At 40.5% G+C, this 20,772-nt stretch overlaps 1 protein-coding gene across 10 annotated transcripts in view; it reads right to left on the minus strand.

Annotated features, from left to right (window-relative positions):
* cadps2 (Ca++-dependent secretion activator 2) overlaps positions 1-20,772 on the minus strand; it is a 186,456-nt gene that overhangs the window by 131,300 nt on the left and 34,384 nt on the right. The window lies entirely within an intron of this gene.

Genomic DNA, 20,772 nt, shown 5'->3' on the forward strand with positions numbered 1-20,772 from the left:
GGTGAGAAAGGACTATTTTTCATATCAGTACCTGATAGTTTTCCTTTTACCAGCAGCCTCTGATTTCTGTCTGACAACATGTGACTGATTAATGGGACAAAAACTTCAGTGAAATTCTGGGCAACACTGATGTCGCTACTTTAGATGAAGTGGCACCACATGAATGAACTTCATTATTCAGTTTCACTTAAGAAAACTAATTTAAGTTCTGAATTCTGAACAACAAACAAGACACTGAATTGATGAATGTCATTTATGGAAACTCTGATCAGACTCAAGGCTGAAACCACCAAAACGTCCAGTGTGAAGACGACTGTCCTGTCCTCCTCCACGCAGTTATTCACTGAGTCTTTGTTAAAGTCTCCATTTCATTCACATTTTTGGGTTATGGGGAAGCTGTTTATCCAGAATGACTTTTACTGAGTGCGACAGAAGAATAAGAGGCTTAAACTGAGGCGGCAGCAGCAGCTTTGTACAACAGTGAACAGCCTCTCAGTTGGCTGCCTCACCTCTTCCTGTTAGTCGCTCTGAGACTCTGAACAGCAGAACATCAACGAGACACTGATTCATCTGGCGGAGGCAAAGAGCTCAGAGAGCAGCAGCTGGGGACAGTTTGCAGAGACAAACAGGCACAAACATCAAACTGAACTAAATCTTTTTTATCCTCCGCTACAGATGTGCACAAATTACAATTTCTGCATTGCATTGCTCCCACGTGATTTGGTGATTGCATGAATAAACAGGTGTAAAGGTGTTCCTAATAAAGTGCTCAGTGGGTATCTATAAAGAAGTCATCAAGATGATTTGACAGACTGTCCTGTAATCTAAGTTCTGCCAAAATGTCCTGTAAAGCTGTCCTTGGAACAAAACACTGTACCCTTTAAACCAGGTTTATTCTCTGTAAACTCGATCTGATGCTTAAATACATCAAGTTTAAAATTAAAAAAGTAATTAAAAGAACAAAAGTAAAAGTTAGAAACCAGGAGCCAGGAGTTTTCTACTGAAGGTTTTATTTCTCCTTAGCTGAGGGCATTAGTTCAAGGTGTTGCACAGAATCTCTTAAAAGGCCTCTTAGCTAAGGAAAAAGGTTAAGGCCTTTGCAGCGGTGAAAGAGATTTTACAGCAGTAAAATTTTATTGTTTCCAAAGAGACCATTGATTTGCTGCCATTAGCACTTGTTATACCAGTTATCAGGAAACCTTAAGGACAAGACTTAAGTGTATTTTAAGGAAACCTTAAGTCAGGCTTAAGGGAAAATCTTCATGTGTTCTGTGCAACTGGCTCCAGTAGAATTCATGTAGCAATAAAAAGCTCCTTGGAGCTATGCTGGTACAAGTCATGTAACCTGACCACACAATCATGCAATAACTTCAGATTCATGAAGCCCCATGGATGAAAACACAGCTTTTAATGTGTGCTTCAGTCTGCAGAGAGTTTGTGTAATTATACATAATGGATAACTTCTCCAGGGGCAGAAACACTGGCAGAGTCTGCAGCTCTGTGAAGAAGCAAGGATCCACGTTTTTCTCCATTAGCAGACTCATTCAGCCATCTCATTTATTCTCAGCTGTGCACAGAATGTAGTTATTCATGTTTGATTAAACAATAATCTTAATCACAAACAGAATTAGAGCCTGTGCGAACACAGACCTCTTATCAGGGGTTTTTATCTCACACTTACTGTTCAAACTGAGATAATCTATTTGTAGCTGTGCAATAACCATTTAAGATAATCAATCTCATAATCATCTTATCTCCAAAAGATAAGATGTATTGTTTTATGTATTTATTTTCTCCTCTGGAGAAACCACAGCCTGATATATCTGACTGAGCCACGCTGGGTGATAATCACAGCAGTTTTTTACTGAAGAAATAAATAATCCATGATGGGCAGAAACTTCCCTGTTTAAACTGCAGAGCTGGGAACTGATGTTGGTATTAAAACCTTAAAGTAACGGGAAGGTTCACCTAAAATATTTAAGTGATTGTTTGTTAAAAATAGAGTGATGATAAACTGAAGGAGGCTTGTTCCTCTTTTCATCATCAATGAAGCAATGAATTTGAATGATCTTATTATTTAGATTTAGCCTTTGTGTTAAACTGGATTTATACTTGATGAGAGGGATTAAGACATAGGTTTTGGTTCATTAGTGACAGAAAGATCTTTGTGTGACACAGTGTTAATGAGCACAAACCCATAACAGTTGATACCATCAATACAGGAAGCTCAAGACTTTCATTAAGTAACGACGCTTACTGTATCAGAACGGTAAGCGTAGTTGTTTGGTTTTGTTTCGCTGGCTTGTAACTGGCAGTGGCTGACACAGTGTTAGTGGTTGTGCTAATGCAAGCTCTCGTTCTCTGTACTGACAAGGTTTCGGTGACCGATGAAAGAGCAGCGTGTATCCAGATAGAAGAGGAAACATCAGAGAGACTGAGCTACATGTCTGAGCCTCAGTCAGACTCAGACGAGGAGTCTGTTGAAATCAAAATTGGCAACTAGTAGACGTCAACTCAGAACAGTTAGCATAGTTAACATCAACATTTGCGACAAGGTTTCAGGTTCACTCTCTGTCCCTGCAGATTGACAGGATTGGTTCCTTAGGTTCTATGACATATGAATCAGTTTTTATGAGACTGTCATTGGTTCACTGCAGCTCAAGATGGAAACACTCAGTCATGCTGTTGACTGCTTATTTTGCTCATTATATGTTTTGTATTATATAAAAAAAGATCATAGAGACAACAGACAACTTGATTTTCATTGGAGGAGGTCTTTAAAGAAGAAAAGCTCACATTGCTGACACTTGTAGCCTGAAGATCTGTGACATAAAACAACACGTCCTTTCCAAACTACGTGAGCAGCTTCAGTCTGCTGAGGTTCGGCGACGCTGCCCCATGAGAGGGACAGACCTGCGGAGCGTGAACCAACAGCAGATGGGGAGGAACCGCAGTGGAGCTACGAGTAATGACATGGAACAGAAATCACTTGAATGTGAGGAGTCTCAACAAGGAGATTAAAAGAGAAATGCCAGAGAAAACAAATGTGTTAGTGTCTTTGAAATCAGCACCGAGCTTTGAAATCGGTGGGGGGGGTGCAACACAGGAGAGACAACACAGAGAAAGTCCTCTTTATGGTGATAAATGAAAACGGGCAGACGTTAAGTGGATGAAGTGGGAGGTGACAGATGCAGCTGCCACCAGAGGAGCCTGCTAACAGCAGCTAATTTGCCTCTCTGCACCATTCAGCACAAACTGTTGTGAACTGCACAGAACAAAAAGACATTAAACAGCCCCTGCTGAAGGAGAGGACGCAGGAAGGCCAAAAAGTATAAAGTTGACTGTTTCAAATGAGGACACTTGAAACAAAGAGACAGATGCTGCAGTTTCTGAGGGGATTATCTGTGACTGTGTAATCAGGCTGAATGACTGGGTTCAGGTTTATTCAGCCATCGAGGTGGGACGGGAAGAAGACGTTCAGCAATCAGCTCAGAGTCACGGTTCAGCTTCTGTTCAGATCTTAATCCTACTAACAGTCACTAAAAAGAATAATACATGTTGTGATTTGGCTCTATTCAAATACACCTGAACTGCATTGTAATATGATCATTCTTACTGTTACAGCTATGTCTTTTTTGATTGTTCATTTTTATAAATACAAATTTGTTGACTGTTTTCACCGACCTGTTGTTGCTAGAGCTCCAGAGAGAAGCCTGAGCCATACCATAAACCATAAAATCAGACAAACACTTTAAATAAAACACCTGAAAAGTGTAAAATTTGGGACCTTTAATTATAAAAACTAGTTTAGAACGACTTATTTGAAAAGGAAATCCTCAGTGACTGTGTCAAAAATTTGATTCTCTAAATTATCAGGTTCAGCAACGGTTTTTCAATATTCGAAAACAGTTTTCTATTGTGGCAATGTTTATATTCACTGTTTAAGATCTCCTGCCTGCTGCTTCTCATTTTAGTCATATAATTATTTATTATTAATCATTTTCTGTCCTGAATGCCAGCTGACTGAAGTTTGTGTTCAGACAGCATAAAAATAACTCTTAGCTAGTTTGGGTTCCAAGAACAGAAATAAATGCAACTGACTAAAGTGAAATATCAGCCTGTTATAAAGTGAAACCTGTTGCCTTTCACACATCTGCCTGTCTCAGCTATCAGCAGATGGTAAAACGGTCATTATTTAATAATGGTGAGTGGCATGAAGATGGACTAATGGAGGAGCCAGTGGCTCATTAACCAGCAGAGATTATTCTTCCATGGCAGCATCATTACTGTTTTCAGTTGGCCTGATTGTTTTCTGTCTGAGCTCAAATGGATGCAGGACGAAAACAACTCTGATGTTTCATTACAGGAAAAATGATCCTGTTGAGTCTCAGCACGTTGAACTGGCAGCGTCACCGTTCACGTCACTATGGCCTGCAATTACCAACACGCTCTGCGTCAATGTATGAGAGGCAGCAAATCCCACGAAAAGACACAGCGGTACGTTCTGACCTCCGCACCCTGCCTGTGGCCCTCAGCTCCGAGCCCATTGGCTCCTCCTGCAGACGTAAATCTCTAATAAAACCACTAGAAATATATCGTTTCTTTTTTTTAAAGGCTCAGTAGTTTCCTAAAATAGATACTCAAGAGGAAATGATGGATTTACTGGAACTATTTTTGGCGGCGGATTCATCTGTTTTTGTTTTGTTGTTTGAAGCAGCAGGACGACGACTGTGGGATTGACGAGAATAGACGACAGTGTGTGTGTGTCCATAGTAACTATGGACACACACACACAGACACACACACACGGTACCTGTTGGTGGGAACACTCATTGTTTGCTTGGGTCTGCACATGGGATCTGTTGACAAGAACCTGATGATGAGGCTGGTGTGTGTGTGTGTGTGTGTGTGTGTGTGTGTATAAAGGTCACTCCCTCCTTGGCAACTCTGAGCCTCCTCTCAGCCTGTGGGAGATACCTGCTGAGCCTGGTTTGATGCTGCCTCCATCCCTCCCCTGAGCCTCCCCAGTAAGTAAAACTGGTTCTGGTCGCTCTGAATCCTGGGAAAATTAGGTCTGATTCACAGGTTGAAGTAGTTCACTCAGTCATGACCTGATCAGATCCTGTCACTTGAAACCTGATACTTTTAAAATAACACTCATTTCAAAAAGCTGTTATTTGTCTGTTGTCTGTCTGAGAATCTTCGAGGGAATTCATAAAGAATCATAACAATAAGTGGAATCAATGGCTCTAGTATCAATAAATAAAAGTTTCCATCCCAACCTGTCTGACTGCTTCACAGGCCTCTCGTCAGAAACTGGTAAAAACACCATCATGAAGATTTGGGGGGAAGGATTTGCTTTGGGGGGTGGGGGTGGGGGGTGGGGGGGCATTCGAATTCATGCTCGTTTACATTTATTAAAAACTGAACATGCTTTCTGTGGCACAGCAGTAAAGAGGAAGGTGTTTATGGAAGCTGCCGTATTTAAATAAAAAGTCATCACCTTTGTTTCATTACATCAGTCTCTTTTATGACAGCAGTTTTATCTCTTTGAATTTAAATCCAGTATCTGACTTGTTTCAGGTGTTTGTGAGACACATAAGGACCTGCACTGGGATCAGACTGAACCGTCAGACCTGTGCAGAGCTGCAGCCCCTCCTCTCTGCTGGATTCTATAGGCTCTCCTCCATTTTGTCTGGCGACATAAATGTCAGGCATTATTACTAATGAATCGATCAGCGGGGGACTTCCTCCCTCCCCGCTGCTCGAATTAATTGGGGCTTTAAGAATGCCACTAAATTATTTACACACCAGCAGAGCGCCGGGCTGCGAGTCAGGAGATTAAAGACACAGACGACAAGTGTTTGCAGCCCAGTGTCAGCGCAGCTGCTTAAGAGGAGAAGAAGAACGTCTGACTGACAGGAAACACTCACCGAGGAACAAGTTTAAAACCAAGCCAGACATTGTACTGGTTTAACACCTGATTATCACAGTGGACAGGTAAATTTAAAAATAAACTCAAACATGAAGCTAATTCAGTTTAAGGTTTACTACAGTGGCTGGAGTGAATTTATGATGAAATATAAGCCTGCAAGTCATTAATTGATTTTATTATTGATTGATTTGTTGAGTAATTATGTGATTGATGTGAATATTTTAGTCCAAATATGTCAGAAAATAGTAAAAAAAATGTCTATCACAATTTCCTTAAGTCCAACGTGACGTCTTCAAATGAAAAGCAGGAAATCTGCATGTTAGAGAAACTGCAACATCAGACAGTGATTTATCAACTGTGGAAATTCTAATAGTTAGTTAGTTAATAATAGTTAGTTAATAGTTATAATAGTTGAAATAGTTGCTTGTATGTTGGTCATGTGAGGGTTAAAAGTATTGGGCATCATTAATGGAGTTTTAAAGTGGGAGAGCCATGTGACCATATGTTGTAACTCACTCAATGAATGAAACTTTTCTGGGTGAATATTCAGGACCAAAGATGAACTACTGAAAATATCTGTAACTGTGAACTGAAGCTGAAGATTATGGTCATGACTACAGCTGCTCCCAAACAGTCGACCTTAGTGATAAAGTTTTGATTGGTCACAATCAAACTCCACAGTCACAGCAGACGTCATTTACACAACTGGTTCCATCAGTTATTAAACAGTAACGTAATCAAGTGTTAACACGTCACAAGTGGGACTCTGAACACAACTCCTGCCTTACAGCAACCCCCGGGGGACACACTACCTGAAATATGCCCAATGACCAATTAAATGAAGTGGTTAATTAATTATCAAATAATTTAGTATATTTGTTAAAAGAAAAAGCTAAACTGGGAAAAGAGAATGGAGAACCACCATCTCCTCCCACTTTATAGCTCTACATCCATTAAGTTTGGGTTTGATTACTTTAAATGACTAACATAAGGTGTCCACATTTGTTTCATTATTTTTTAATTTGTAGTTTCTTTGGTGTTATTAATCTCAAATAGGAAATGTTGAAATTGAGTCTTGTGCTAGTGTGAAACATATTTATAAGTCGTAGTTGGTTTTTTGATCTTTCTGATCGTTGCACTTTAACAGCAGAGCATGAATCCGATTGTTTGGTTGATGTATACGTTTAATCGCACACGTCTTTATGATGAACTGCTCCCTCTCAACATTATTCCAGCTTTCTTTTAAGAGCTCCACCATCAGCTGCTCACAGCTGTGGATCATCACTGCTCATATTTCCTTCATGCATAAAACATGTTTCAGCTCGATATTAAAACGTGTCCGTCGCCTGCTTCAAGTCGGCTTGTTGGTGTCAGAGCCTCAACGCGTCATACATCAGCATCAGAGAGTTTAAACTCAACCGTCTCTGCTGTGAGCTCAATAAATCATAATCAGAATTTTTTACCTTTTTTAAAGTACACACTCACTGGTCACAGAAAAACATTTCCAAGAAGTTCAGTTTTTTCTAACGTTGACAGTCATTATCCTCTGAAAGCTGCAGTGCATTATTCCTCCACTGTCACAAACTGTACTATTGTACTGCAGCAAAGGTTGAGTCTGACTCCTCTTTCTGAGCAGAGGACCCTGCGTCACTCTGTGTGAACGTGGTCTGATATTATATCTATTCAATCAGCACTGACGTCACACAGAAGAGAGTCCAGTGTTTCCCCAGCATTTATTGACACTGACGTCCTCATATTCATTTTCTGTTTTTATTTTTACTGTTTCAAATGCGTAAAATCTTCGTGTTTGAATGGTTGTTTTTAGATCCACTTTCAGAGACTTTATTTATTTAAGCCATTTTTATTGCACTGCTCTACGCTGATGAGAAACACTCTCCTTGTTTCTTTCTGTGTACGCAAATACTCAGGGAAATGACAAATAAAGTGAATCTTCTCTCACTGTAGAGCCATGAAGATCGCAGTCTCTCTCTCTCTCTCTCTCTCTCTCTCTCTCTCTCTCTCTCTCTCTCTCTCTCTCTCTCTCTCTCTCTCTCTCTCTCTCTCTCTCTCTCTCTCTCTCTCTCTCTCTCTCTCTCTCTCTCTCTCTCTCTCTCTCTCTCTCTCTCTCTCTCTCTCTCTCTCTCTCTCTCTCTCTCTCTCTCTCTCTCTCTCTCTCTCTCTCTCTCTCTCTCTCTCTCTCTCTCTGTGTGTTAAACATGTTGGCAACAGACTCGTCTTCTGTACTCAGACTGGCCATCAGGAGCATTGGGCATCAGTGGGCTGTGAAATAACCCATTAAGTTTTTACAGGGTCTGTCTGCAGTGTTACTGACCCTCTCTGTGTGCCTGTTATTCAGGGTGTGCAGTGTGTGTCTGTGTGTGTCTGCACTGGGTTCTTTGTTTGATACAACATGAAGCAATGGAGCTTTATATATTGTTCAGTTATGGCAATTAAAATATTCGCAGTAGAGCAACATATATGGTACAATTAAAGAACTAAGAAAGCCCCCGGGTCATGTAATAAATCTACAAAAGGACGTTCAAATCATCTTTATCAATGAGGAAGCGCTGGTGACACTGCTGATATCATGATCACAATAATAATCTGAGCATCTGAATATTGGCAGATCTTGATATATATCACAGTCAGGGAGGGGCGATGTGGCCCGAACATTTTCATATCAGTCGATATCGATAATTATCACGATAAATATAAAATCGGAGAACTTGCTAAACAACTACAATGATTAAATCTAACATGACTAGTTTAAACCCTGACTTGTGATTGGCAGATCGTGAGTCACATCTGTGCATCTATCTAAGCATGGACATAAATGAACATTTATTACTTCTATTATTTGTCATATTTCTATTGAGTAAAAATTACATCTCGATAATAATTGCTATGGTTTTACTGCTGAGCTTTAATCAATGTGTGTGAAATCACATTCAAACTGATTTTCAAAGCATTAAAAGACTTTAAGTGTCATAAATGACCAAACTAATTATATGAGTTTAACAAAACCTAAACCACTTTTCATATTTACTTTGAGCTACAGGTAATTTTTTGAATGATACCATGATATGATCATTTCACTGAAGTTCAACACACAATAATATTGAATTTTTGTCCAGCTGCATCTCACAGCTAACAACAAACCAAACACCGATGTGCCTCCACAAGAAAGAAAAGCCATCAATGACTGACTGATGCAACTGTGATAAAGATCAGATAAATATGTAAATGACGTTTGGACAGTTAAACAATTTAATTTTTGTCATCAGCCTGACTGCGACTGCAGGAGAATGACTACACTGAGAAATACAGGAACAGAATGTGAGTTTTCTTCAGTCTGATTCACTTCAGACTGGAGTAACAGGAAGCAGGTCCCGATCCAGTCTTTGGAAGTCTGTTTTACAGGCCTCCAGTCTTTCTTCAGAGGGAGAAACCTCGACTCGAACCTCCCACAGTGGTGGTTTTATCGAGCCTGTAAGAGATCATCCACTGGCTGAACTGATCTGACAAGAGTTTATTCTAAAAACCAATTACTTCATGTTCAATAAAAACCTGATGATGTGCAGACTGAAGGAACAAGTGTGGGCTTCTCCTCTGCCTCCAGTGAAGCCGCAGAATCTTTTTCACACCAGTCCCATTTCTACTTTCAAATCGCAGATGTCACAGATGCAGCGTGGCGTGAAGCGGCGCAGTTATGAAAGCCATCAGTCTGTGAGGGGAACTAAAAGACCACGGAGGAGGAGTTTCGAGCTTAAACATCAGCTGTTGGCTCGGTTTCGGGGCGACGGCTCAGATTCGGTTCAGTTTTGATGAGAAATGTTCTCATTGATCCGCCTGCTTTGTCTGTGAGCGGACAGGCTGAAGCAGGAAATCAGGGCATGGTGGTGACTTTAACCAAGCACTCAGGTGGAGAAAGAACCTCCCCCTGTGAGATTTCACTGAAGCGAGAGCAAACAGGCGAGGAAGAAACAACAAGGAAGAAATAAGAACAATATTAAAACAAGAGAAGAAACACAGGGAACAGAACGATGGAGGGAAACAAGAGGAGGAGAAACAGAAAATCAACATGTAAATGTGTCAGTCAGATGTAAACAAGATCAAAACTTTTGACCTTGTCTTATCAATAAATCACATCATAGAAACAAAGCTACTCCTCACTAATTATAAGAAAGTTCTTCAGGAGCAAACAGAGCAGCACCGTTGGCTGAGCAGCAACACGACACATGCTGTTGTTTTAGTGAGAAATTACAGATAAATGAGAGAGAAGTTCTGCCTCAGAGGAAACTCTTGCATTGAAAGCCACGGCTCAACAGTCACAACAACCTGAACCGTAAAGCCTCGGTGGTTAAAGAAGGTGAGACGATGTCGGTAAGTGTGGAGATGTTCTGGCAACTTGAAGAACCACATGGACGCAAGGGAGGGCGATGTGGCCAAAAGATCATATGACATTTTGATATTGGGAAGAATCAAGGTCCAAGATCTGAATCATGATCTGACTCGTGTTCCCGCTCTGATTTTATTCTGAAAGTCCTGACTGAAAGTTGTGATTCATACCTTTCTGCCCCTGTGATGCTTCTATTGGATGTTTGTCCGCTCACCACAACGCTGTGACAAATTGTGTCACAACCAATCAGGGGCTGAACAATTAATCAAAATATTATCAAACTCACAACATGGACAAGTGCAGCGGTGTGTGGTGACTTTTATAGATCACACATCATTGACCTAATCTAGATTATATTGACTGACAGATAAAAATGACATGATGTGAGAAACGTCTTCGCCTCCCTGCAGATCTTCAACAGACCACAGTGAGAAGAGAGAGACTGGTTGTGAGTCTCTGTAAATAAGGATCAACAACCACCCATAAGGAAACTTTTTCAAAGACATTAGTACATAAAGACTCACTCTTCTATTAAACATGAGAGAAACAAATGAGTCAGCAGCAGAGGCAATAAAAAACAAAAAAAAAAAAACACTGAGCAGTTATATGAAATGCCAGGAATGATTTGCAGCTTCCGTCTGATCCAGACTCCATTTGTGTTTCTTATTATTAGTGTCTCCACTGGACAAATAACACAAACATAATTAAAAAAAAAAAAAAAGTCTGGGAATAAAATGAAACTGGTTTTGGATGTGGTCATTCATCTGCAGAGGAGGAAAGACCTTCTTCACACAGGAATCCCCAGAAAAGACATGAAAACAGAGATTGGCTGCAGCTGTGACAGAGCGACTGTTGTTGAACACGATCCACATGTGAGTCAACGTCCCTCTGCAGTACGTTCTGGTACCTGAGCTTCCTGATTCCTACTCAAACTGAACAGACAGACTGATCCAACAAAATCTCACAATAATCAACTAATTTCTTTTAAAAATAAAAGCTCGGGGACCTTAAACCTTCCTGTGAGTAGCTTTAAAAACAGCCTCCATCTTTTCAGCTGAATGACGATGTGAGTTGATGTGTGATGCAAATATAAAGAATGAGCAGAAGGTTTTGATGGAAAATAACTGAACAGTTGATGGTGTGAAGTTTAACCTTTGGTGAAAATGTTTCTCTGTCTAATAAGAAAAAAAGACTCAGCAATATTGTTTCATCGTCAAAGATTGTTTAGATGTTAGTATCCAGCTGTTGTCTGAAAACATATGTATATACAGAAGTTTTCATCATGATGACAAAAAGAACAAGGAACTTATGATGCATGTAAAGTATGATGATGAAGCTTATCTTGCTCCAACATTATCACCTTTTTTTTTTTTTATTGTTGTTGAGTAGAAATACATATCTTAATGTGAAGAGGTGCTGTCAGTGGCTTCTGATTGGCTGACTGTTCAAATATAAAATTAAAGAGATCTTAAAAAGCAAATAAAAATATAGTAGTTTGTTGTGACATCACAAAGTTGCAGAAGTCCTGAAGGCTGGTTTTAAGGCTCAGTTTCTGAATACAGGCTGTGTGCATTTCTCTGTGGACTGAGGCTTTGATACTTTCACAGTATTAATATAGAACCTAGACCTGCTTTATAATCACAAACACATGGACATCTGCCTTTAGACCTTTAATTTGGCAAACCTGTTGGCAAACAGTGTACTAACATGTTCGGCAGATACAGAGCAACATTATTAATGTGCAGTGGTGTTTAGCTTCTTCATCAACTCCTGAGGGAAATATCTGGCTCTTCAACTGATCACCTGGTCTAAAACTGTGTTGACCTGCTGTTTGGTGCTGAGCAGGCGGCCCACAGTGGGTTTAAGTTTGCTGAAGACAGTGAAAATGATGCTTCGAGCACAGTGAGAGTGAACTGAAACAGTGAAGTTGTGGGTCAGACAGATAAATAATTAGATAGAAGATGCAGAGGTGAGGGGAACTGCAGAGTCGGGAAATGATTATCTGAGTTCATCCCTGCAACCCCTTCCTTTTCGTTAACAAGTAGTCACGTTCGCCACTTTAAATGCACAGAAAACATAAAGGCACTGCTCCTGTTAATGTAGCAAAGTCGTCATCACCTAGGTCCCTGAGCTGACTGAATTTAATCCTTCAAAACTGCTTCTTTTTTTTTCTCCTGTGCACCTTTGAAGCAAGTAAACTGATGTTAAAGGACAACAAAGCCAATTCAGTCTAGACACTCTAAATGTTCAGGTTTTACTTGAAATATTCTGATTGGAACTCTTACATGAATCCACCTGGTTTGAATGAGGATGAACATTTGATAAAAAAAAACAGCCTCTCAGTCCAGCTCCCTCCTCTAACTCCTTCAGTTTACAAAGCTCGCTCACAAGGAAAAAGGAGTCAAGAACATGAAGAGCATGCAAGTTTTTTCCTTTCTGCCACGAGAAAAAAGAAAAAGGGACTTTAGAGCTGAGCAAACAGAGAAAGTGTTTGGTCTCCACGGGGACAGGAAATTGACCAATTTGGACCAATGAGTTGAGTGAACACACACACTAGCAGAACAGCAGCAATTGTGCACCTGAAGCAGTAATTGCATGACAATATAAAGACCTTATCGTGTAAGAGATGGAAGAAGGAAAGGAAAAGAGATTTTCATCTGTTGCTATAGTGAAGGAATAAAGATCAGTCTAAAAATAATGACACGTTTTAGCTTCTAACCAAAGCAGCCGGAAAAAACACTGTAATTAATATAGAATAGTGAAATGATTCAAGAGATTTAAATGTCTGAGAAAAGCTTATAATAAACATTTATTGTTAAAGTATTTTTAATTTCCCTGCTCTGCTTCATGTCTGTGCATGCAGTACATGACATGTTTAGCTTAGCTTAGCACAAAGACTGGGAGCAGGGGAAACTGCTAGCCTCCATCAAAAGAGAAAAACCCACCTTTCAACAACTCCAACTTGTAACTAACTTCCCAAAATGTCCTGTTCCTTTAACGAAGTTGGTGTGGATTTAGCAGCTGGGGATGTCTCAGTAATGTGTCATAATGAGAATCTGCAGTTTGAGGACAGCAAGAAATGTCAGCTGTCCTTTAAAGTGACAGACCAACAGGTCGCTCGACTTCACAGCAGAGGCGGCGTTGAGTCATTGTCACCTCCCACTGATCGGGGGAAAAAAACATGGAGGCAGAAGAAAATCCAGTAGCTGTGAGGGATCAAATCATCAAACATCTGACAGACACGTTCAAATCTTCTCATCATCAGCGCTCTGTCTGTTCTCTGGACACTAACAAGACTTGTGCCGTTTTTCAGGATGTGATGAGCAGTTTGTTAAAACACATTTAAACTGCCTCTGTTTGTGTGGTAACAAAAATCTGACAGATCATAAGAAAACATGTTTCTCAGAGGTTGAAGAGTCAGATTTGCCCAGTGAAACAAAGAAGGAAAAAGCCTTGATTTTAAAATCTGAGTCTCAAAAGTCCTCAAAGGATTTCTCTGTCTGTCCTGACAACAGAAGATCCTGCACACTGCTCACTGTCATACTAATTTTCAACATTTCTGTCCCATTAGATCTTAGTCAGATATTTCCCTTGAAAAAAAAAAACAAACAAACATCTAGGAACAAAAAAAAGGCAGATTTGGTTCAAGCTCTTGATTTGTGACTCACTTTTTATTCCCTTCAAAGGTAGCACGTTGAATATACATTCTCTCATCAACAGAGTCCATTTTCCCAAAAATAAAGACAACTTTCTAGGAATACTTAAAGGACCATATTGTAGAAAGGTAGATGTCCATGTGTTTGTGATTATAAAGCAGGTCCAGGTTCTATATTAATACTGTGAAAGTATCAAAGCCTCAGTCCACAGAGAAATGCACACAGCCTGTATTCAGAAACTGAGCCTTAAAACCAGCCGTCAGGACTTCTGCAACTTTGTGATGTCACAACAAAGCAGTCACCGCCATCAGCCACGCTCCAAGCCCCGTGCTGGGGAGCGTTTACCTGAAATCTGCTTTATTTTTATAGATCACTCAGAAAGCAGCCCATCAGAAGAGAGAAGATGGGAAGATTTGATTTATCAGTTAACGACAGCTTTAACACATCACCCCTGCTGCGGGAACATCGTTCAGTATCAAGCTCGAGTGAGACAAGATTAAAGCTTTTAGAGTCTCCTCAGCAGCTGTGCATCCACAGCAGAAAAAAACTGAATGAAGAAATGTTTACATAAATACTTAAAAGCAAAAATGTATATTCATATATGAAAGACAAACTGCCTGCACTCACACTTCAAACGCTCACACACTCTCCCTAAATCCACTTTCATGCCACATTAGCAGGCGTCCATGTGAAACTTGTATCAAAGCAAACAGACGCAGACAGACGCAGGCCTCCCCCTCACAGGCTGAGGACGTGCATTAACCAGCCTGAGGACCGAGTGACGGAGCTGCTGCTGCGTTCATTGCCTCTGTGTGTGACAGGTGTGTTTGTTAGTGTGGCTGCTGTGATGTTTACATGATGTTCAGACAGAGACACACAACAACAGCAGCTTCACACTTTACACACTTCGCTTGAAAATTTGTTGTTTTTATCTTCACTGCAAGTTCTTGTGTCAGATTTAGCCTGAGGAGAGAATGAGGTCGTTACAGTAGAGACAGCCTTTATTTCTAATTTATCCCGTTTTATTTTTATCAAATACAAACATCTATTTTCTGATCTGCTCCTGTTTCTGCTGCTGTCGATCCAAACTCAAAACTTCCTCCATGTTTACCTGTTATCTCGATTAAGTCAGTGACATCAACATCAGTGAAAGTCAACACTTCCTGCACAAACATTTCACTTTAAAAGTTTTATTTTTATTTTCTATATATCTACCAGGTTTCCATCCAAACGTTGAGTAAATTTTAAGCAAATTCCCCCCAAAAAATGCCAAAAGAAAATGTGAATTTAAGTGTGAATATTACGAGATGCTGCACTTTAAACCACAGCAGAAGAAGAAGACGAACATAAGATTACGTAATTAAAAGAGCAGCTGTCAAACATCAAATGGTGGAAAACAATGTGGAAAACATTAAAAAAATGAATACAAATAAATATAATAATAATAATAATAATAATAATTTCTGTTTGTTTCATTATTCATTGACAAATGCTGCAGTCTCCTCAACTCTCCACCAAATCTCATATTTTGGCTGCTGCTAAGTGACCTTATATGTTGTTTGTCCCGACCTTCGGATACGATGCACAGGAGCATATTGGCGGCTGGTGAACTGGACCTTGGTAGTCATGGTAACGATAACAAACAAGCGGTTAAGGTTGTGGAACAGTCTCGGCTAGCTTTAGGAAACGATGACTGTTCGGCTTAAGGTAAGTGTTTCCCTGAGATCAGATGACCTCCGTTGCCTTGGTTACGAAGACAAACATGTGGTCAAGGTTGTGGAACAGTCTTGGATAAAAGGAACAACACTGACCATCAGTTTCAGCCCTGTGCTGCGCAGACCCATCCATCCGCCCCTACTTCCTCCCTGATGATTTATTTCAAAGTAAAACCAAATGATTTCAAAGTAAAACCACATGATTAAAACAGCAGATATGCTTCTGTCTGTTACTGGAGTTATTCTTTCTCTTCTATGTATCAGTGCATGTGTGTGTTTCTAATAGATTTTTTAAATGGAGGATGTGTAGAGATGTTCTGCCGATTCCAAGCAGACTGAGCATCATGTGCAGCTGAGAGCTCAATACTGAATCAAATCCTCTGAGATTTTTCTTTGGGCCTTGTGGAATCTATGACGGCCACTTATAATAATCTGACAGTGAATATGAGAAAGAAAAGTTGACTCATTAGCCCAACATGTAATTATTAGAACCACAAGATAACATGATAATTCATTCCTAAGTCAATTATAAAAAAATCTATTATAATAATGATGTGTGATGTGAATGCATGAAGTCTCAGGCTGAGAATCATTGATCCAAGATTTGAGAGTGAGAAATGATTGATTCTTCGCAGGGAACACATATTGATCGGGCTCATTTTCCAGCAGATTGTTGAACCCGTTATGATGTTGACCTTTGACTTGGTTTTGAACCGGTGCTCTGTCTTTAATCACCCTCCTCTACCTTCCACACAGATTAAAGCTGTGATTAGAGTGGACTTGAGAGACCAGTCTGAGAAATGCATCGTAAAAAATCTGTGAGCTGGAGCCACTTACAGTCTGAGCAGCAGCTTCCTGCTGGGCTCCAGAAATGTCACACACCTGAAGCACCGGACTCCAGCTGCTTGAAAACACTAAATTACAGGTCACACACCTGCAGCTGCAGCACAGAAATACGTCCTTCATAAATATAAACTGCCTCTATTTGACATGAGTGGTGTGTTGTTTTTTTTCTGCAAAGCCATTTTTACACTGCAGTTTCCTGTATTTAAAGTCTGGTTGTCATGAAAACAGTTCATGCCTCAAACTGCATTTTAAGTGAAATATTGTCAGATTACTGCGACTACATCACTCTGCTCTTTATATAAAGCAGGGCAGGTTTATTTATACAACACCACTCAGACACAAAGTGTTCCACAGAGGCATGGAAATATATTCCAGACCCCATCCAATGAAAATCAAGAGTTAACCCTTCTTAACATGTTCACATGATGCTTTTTATATGATACAAGACATATGATGAGCAAAATAATCCATCAACACCATGACTGAGTGTTTCACCTCGATTCAGACAGTCAGGGATTCATACATCACAGAACCTAAGGAACCAATCCTGCCAACTTGTGAGGATGGGGGGCGGGGATGAATTAACCTGAAAACTTGCCAGTACAGAGAGCCAGAGTTAACATTAGCACAAACGCTAACACTGTGTCAGCCACTGCCAGTTACAAGCTAACAACCAACATAAACAAATAAAAGATGCTAACTACGCTAACGGTTCTGATCCGTCTGCTAGTCTCTGATTCTGGTCTCAACAGACTCCTCATCTGAGTCTGGGTCTGACTGAGGCTCCAACATGAGGCTGAGTCTCTCTGATGTTTCCTCCTCTAACATCTTCATCCTCTCTGCTCTTTCACCTGGACACCTGGAGCCAGCAGCTGGTGGGCGGGGCCAAGGCCTGATCCAGAAGTGTAGATGAGCTTCAGACAGAGTTCCTTTTTTTCCCACTTTTTATGTTAGAATACCACGTTAACTAAAGACTAATATCAGAGTTTAAAACATGTCTGGAGAGGAACATTAACCTACATATACCAGCTCATAAATAAATAACTGCCCAAACTAATGCTCCGTATGAACTACACAGTAAAGTCTGATTGGTTGTGACACAGTTCATAAAGAGAAGAATGTGGGTGAAGAACAGCAGTGAGCAGATGAACTTGGAAAGAAGCATCGAAACTCCAGAGAGAGACAAAACACAACTGCCACTCAGGACTTTCACAATAAAACCAGAGCAGAAACAGGATCCGGATCGTGATTCAGATCATAGACTGCGACTTGAGCCAGAGATTGTCATATATACATATTGTGTTTTTTTATGCTGTGGTTTGCTGGGGCCGCAGCATGTCATTAAAAATAAAACATTAAGACGGTGATAACATGAATTTAAAAATAAAACATTTTAATATATACAAGAAATTTAATTAATTTAAATTATACATATTAAGACTGCAAGTAAGATTCTCTTAAAGAGGAAAACTTTGTAAACTTTGCACAGTCTTCTTTTAAATGGCAACTCAACTCTGAGGCAAACAACAGAACCTCTTTTCCCGACAGACCCAAATGCACCACAGGTTTTGATTAAAGAGGGATCCCTCCTCCTCTCCCTCCCTGAGATTTTTCTTTTTTTAATTAAAAATTTTTTTTTCTTCCTTCTCTGAATTAAAGGTGTAAGAAAAGTGTCTCATATGTTGAGCAGACTGTAAAACAAACCTGAGATTGTGTATTAAATAAATGACCTGACTGTGTCACCAAAAGACAATAACTAATGGTGCAGAATTTTTAGATCTTCAAGCCACTGTGAGCTGATTCATTCATTCATTCACACGTTCAAAATCACCACATGCTCCTTGATTGGCCAAAGAATATCAGGAATAAAAAGCATAGAGAAATCCCTTCTGTCATTAGCGGTAGCACATGAGGCTCATTAGTGTCACAGTGTCAGTTAATTTACATGAAAAGACAACAACAGTGAAAGTTTCCTCCCAGTGAGCAGCAGCAGATGAAATCACCTCTGCAGCTGTGATCAGATATATCACATGCAAAGTGCAAGACGGAGGCAATTAGACCACTTCAGCTTTCAGAGGGGCGACTGATGGATGAGGATTTCATTTCTAACTTCTCTGCGTTCAGGACCAAATCAGCTGCAGGAAAATAAACCAGCTCCTATGTGAACTCAAGTTCGTAACTGTGACTGAACAACTCACTGTTCCAGCTGATCAAGGACTGAAAGCTTGACTGTTTCTTTACTGTAAAAAAGTGATTTTCAAATCCAAAGAGCCAACTGTTGCCAAGTAGAAGCCTGAAGCCTGAGAGAGGAGATGTAAAACTACACTGAGATGTTTCTTGCTTTTTATAGATCTTCAATCAAATCTTCATATAAAAACACAGGAAAGGTGTAAAATATGGGACCTATAATGCAGCTAGATATGGACATGATAGTTCATCCTTCAGGTTCTTTTTCAGGTGTCTGAAGCCATTAGGATTCATTATTACACTGGCAAAAAGGGAATCATGTCCTGTCCTTTGCAAATTGCCGTTTTTAATAAAAATTCATCCATCATGTTCATAAAAGTAGATGAGTCGTGAGTCATTTTTCTCCGAAACCTTTTAGAAAAAAAAAAGAAATGAGACAGAGTGGTCATACGCCGCTGAGACAGAATGAAAAATAAAAGCAACATTTCAGATTTCAGCAGAGCCAAAGAGCTCAAGTATGGACAAGATGCTAATTAGAAAACATAGCAGCAGAGCAGTGATGGGATCCAATAAAACAGCTCAGAGGTGATAATTAATGAGTGTGATGGACAGAGAGGAGGACATGTGGTGCAGCATGAAACAGATGACAGGAGCAGCCAGGAGGCCTGCACAACACCCAGTAATAACACCTTATTAATTCATGGTGCTCCGATGAGCATAAACATCCACAGAAGTTACTGTCAGTACGGTGAGCAGGTGTGGAGAGGTCTCACTCTGGACCAAAGTGCAGGACAGACAAGTCATCCATCAGTGTGACTACCACAACAGAAATAACCAACAGGGATAAAACATACCAACAAAGGCTCAGATCCTCTCTTTTGATTGGCTCACCGACCTGTTGTTACTAGAGCTCCAGGGAGAAGCCTGAGGGAGGAGATGTAAAACTACAAAGAACAAATACATCTTCTTATGTATATCAACACTTCAATTAAAACGCCGGAAAAGAGTAAAGTATGGGACCTTTAAAGTCGAGGCGTTGAGCAGTTTCACTGGGAGAAATAACCTTTGTTTGATAATGATGTGGGGCAGCGCGGGGGTGCTGTGTGTTAGCACTGTCGTCTTACAGATAGATGGTTCTGCCGGCCAGCTGGGGCCCGTCTGCAGGTTCCCCCCCACACAGGCACAGGTGCTGCAGTTTCCTCCCACAGTCCAAACACAGGCAGGTTAATTGGAGACTCTAAATTGCCCGTAGGTGTGAATGTGAGCACGAATGCCTGTTTGTCAGCTGTATCCAGGGTACACCCCGCCAGCACCATGACCTGCAGGGATCAGCGGTCTAGCTAATGGATGGATGGATGTATTCATGTCCTGAAGAAAATCAGTGTGAAATCCTGTCTCACTTCCTGTCGAGGGTTTCTTCCTCTGCTGATAATGAGTCACCTCCATCTATACAACCCTCCTCCTCTCCTGTTTGTCTGCTCATCGCAGTGAATTTCTTTTAGTTGAGTTTTTTTTTTTTTCTCTGCCTCTTACAGTTTGACGTTCGGTTGGTTCACATGACAGTAATTCTACACCACAAACATGCCTCTCTCTCTCCCTTTATTTCCTGTAGGTTCTCCACTGTATCAGCAAAAAACATCCAGAAACTGTTGTTCCATCTGATAATTCAATAAACCGTGTCTCAGAAGATTTCATCCATGCCTCTATTGCCAGTCTGCTCATCTGCCCTCCTTTGCATCATGCTGCACTGTAACTTCTCACAGTCATGACACCTGCAGGCTTCACTTCATCTCAAGACCAAGATACGTAGAAACACGTCTGCATGACTCAACATCGTTACCACACCTACAGGAAACTCCACTTTCTCCCACGTTGCTCAGTATGATCGCAGTATGTTTCTACTGTGTGTGTCCGGAGGGTGAATCACAGCCCAGAGCCTGGAAGTGTTAATCAGGAGCTAAACTCCGAACCAGAGCAGATCTGGCCTGTTAGAGGGTTTGATTCCAGACTGGAAGCAGTGCCCCACTGCTGCGA

Source organism: Trachinotus anak, unplaced genomic scaffold (genome assembly GCF_046630095.1).
Source record: "Trachinotus anak isolate AG129_WGS33_773 ecotype Australia unplaced genomic scaffold, CSIRO_AGI_Tana_v1 ptg000002l, whole genome shotgun sequence".
In the NCBI taxonomy this organism is placed as follows: domain Eukaryota; kingdom Metazoa; phylum Chordata; class Actinopteri; order Carangiformes; family Carangidae; genus Trachinotus; species Trachinotus anak.